Source organism: Pterocles gutturalis, unplaced genomic scaffold, assembly GCF_000699245.1.
Source record: "Pterocles gutturalis isolate BGI_N339 unplaced genomic scaffold, ASM69924v1 scaffold34180, whole genome shotgun sequence".
Lineage (NCBI taxonomy): Eukaryota > Metazoa > Chordata > Aves > Pterocliformes > Pteroclidae > Pterocles > Pterocles gutturalis.
Window position 1 is genome coordinate 12859 of NW_010144464.1, and position 3019 is coordinate 15877.

Sequence of the window (3019 nt, forward strand, 5' to 3'; positions counted from 1 at the left end):
CTGAACAATGCACAGCATGGCATTGTGTGTGGTAACTGTAACGGTGGTCCATTCCCATATGATTATTTAAGTACCTCTTTTCTGTAAGATCTGAAACCAAAAAGTTGAAGATTGAAGTAATTTTGAAGCAGAATGTGACAAACGTCTCGACGGTGTGCCATATACAAAATGGAACAGAATACGCTTTTCAGCCACTTCTATAATTAAAGTAAACAAGGCTAAAATAAACCCAGAGTGGAAAATAAATTGAGCTGAGGATATGATTACACCTAATTTTCATGGGCTTCATGTCATTCTGCATTCACAGCATAATTCCCCTTTAGCACAATTGTAAACATTTCTTGTCTGGTCATTGACTCCGCTTATCCTAAGGAATAACTTTACCCAGAAGCATCAAGAATATGGAAGTCCAGCCTCTCTCTGTGATAAATGTCATGCTTTCAGGGAAAAGCTGCATTTGAATGCATTTTCCCCCCTGCTGTTACATTCTTGGCACACACTCCAAATTTGAGTAAAAAAGATAGACCTAGTCTGGTGAGTCATTTTCTTGATTGATCTAATTTATGTTGAAGGTTAATGTATTCTAAACTGATTCAGAGATTAATAACCACTTAAAGATATATGAAAGACATTTAACTGTATACCAGATGAGTGTTGTAACCCAGTTTATTATCTCTTCAATGACTTTGGGAGTTCATTTAATGAGATTTAAGAGTTATTTGATTGTTTGATACACAGAATGGCAGGTACAAAGCAAAAAGGTGTTTTCAGAGCTCACTGGTTAATTCTGAAAAGAAGGATGTAATTCTATTTGCTTATACTGCGTATTTCAAATAAAACATTTATGTTCTAGGTGATAATTATTGTTCTTTCTTCTGGCATTCATTAAAAATCTTTCAATGATTAAATAAGTAATTTAGACCAGAACAATTCTGGACCTGGCCATTCTCCAGCCTGCTTTTGGCTTCTAGGGCAACAACAGAATTGATGATGCTGGATTTCCACATTTTTTTTTTTTTTCCAAAGCTACACCAGAATACCGATAGAGAGCCTTGTCTTTGTCTTAAGCAACTGTGTCAAATTTAGGCATTACCTTTTTCAAATATTAAAAAAAATTGCAAGTCTGTTGTATGCCTAGTGTGTTTGGATGTGTCCTCTTTCTGCTGGAAAAAAATTATCCAGTAATTTTCTGGAGAATTTGTGTCTGACCTGATAGAACTAGCAGATGGAAATGTGAGATAATACTGTATGTGCCCAGGAGCTCTCACTGGGCTGCCATATGCTTGAACGTCTCAGATGTTTTCCAATCCAAGTGGAGATGCTAGTTGTTGCTTAAAGGCATTTTTGCTCGAGATCTGCCTAGCAAGTCCAGCTTTTGTGGGAAGCTCTGTACCTGTGCACTAAACAGAAGCATTCCCGGCTGCATCAGGTATATTGTGCATATACAAAAAAATGTATGTGACATATATGTAATAGGTCCAACAGCACTGCTGGAAAGCTTTCTTGAGAATGATGTACTCCAGTACATGCTATTTGACCATGATATAGCTTAAAATGCAGAAGAGATGCAGCCACTGAGGTATTTGTCCAAAAAGTACAGAAGAGTGTATATGTTCTCTTTCTTATCATTGAATTTGACCAAAGCATTTGATGCTGTCAAGACCTGGTCTTCCACCATGACCTGCAACTTAAGTTCTCAAAGAAAAAAATCCAAATCACCTGTAAAATTCCTTCAGAAGCCTCGGGGTTTTAGCATGCCCTGAGAGAGGATAGTTTCTCAAGAATGTAACCAGGGGCAGAATCAGATGCAAGCCGGGAAAACATCCACAGCAAGTTCAGATGAGTAGCTGTGACAGTATCATGAGGTTGTTCTGTGGCAGCAAGCCTGGCAGATGGTGCAGGCTGCTCCTGGTGTCATCGATGGGCTCGCACTGTTTTGTGAACACACTTGAACAGACTGTGAAGTTTTCTAGGCATTGAATCACATTCGTCTGCTGATAACTGCCCCACGGAAGCAAACACATACATGGAAAATCATGAAGCTCATTATGAGCTTGGTTTGAGAGGTACAGACTCGTAACAAACTTGGGGAAAAAGGACATTATGCATGTCGTTCTGTATCGCAGCCTGTCATTAGTCATTATAATTCACAACATATGCTAAGCCATGAACATTTTTGCTAGTTTGGAAATACATTATTGGAGGCTGTTCTTTTGGACAAAGAACTGTCAAATATCATTAGCACAGCCTGTCCATCTTGTGTGTCTTTTTTTTAAAGAAATAAAGCTTGTAAGCAATATGGTGTCAGTCTCTAGATTAAATTGAAGGTCTGCGAAGTGGATACTTTATCTGATATTCTATATAAGAAGACACAGATTTGCTACAAAGAATGTGTACAGCTCAGGAGAGATTTAATCCGCTTACCACACTGTGCATTCAAGGTAGGAAGAAGTTTTCTTTCAAATAATTTTGGAGCATAGCAGTCTTCCAGGGAGCCGAAACAGTGATCGTTACAGCACACTTCAGTGGTCTGGTCTTACATCTGGAATGGAAGACAACAGTTTTAGAAGATTGCAAAGTCAGATGTTTTTTGGTGAACTAAAACAGGAAATACATCAGCAGGGCATCGGATTAAAATCTTCAAGGAAATACTGAAGCACAACCTCAAGGAACATGACATTGATATCAACACATCTGAGAATTATTGACAGTAAAGAAGGCTTGCTGGTCTTGGCGGTTTATGTGGGGATGGTTTGGTCTGACCAGTGATACATGGCTGAAACCAAAGCAAATGGCACTGAAAGAAAACCGACAGTTTCACAAGGCAGAGGGTCCAAGACTTTATTCACACCTATCATGGAAAGGAATGAATGCCAGCCATACACTGGACTGTTCAGGATTTGATGGCTCTAGATGCAACACAACGGTGTATTGTCTATGATTCAAAAGTACTTATCGCTATAATGCCATTGATTACTGCAGCGTCTCAATACAAATGAGGCTTATCATTGAGGAGAGG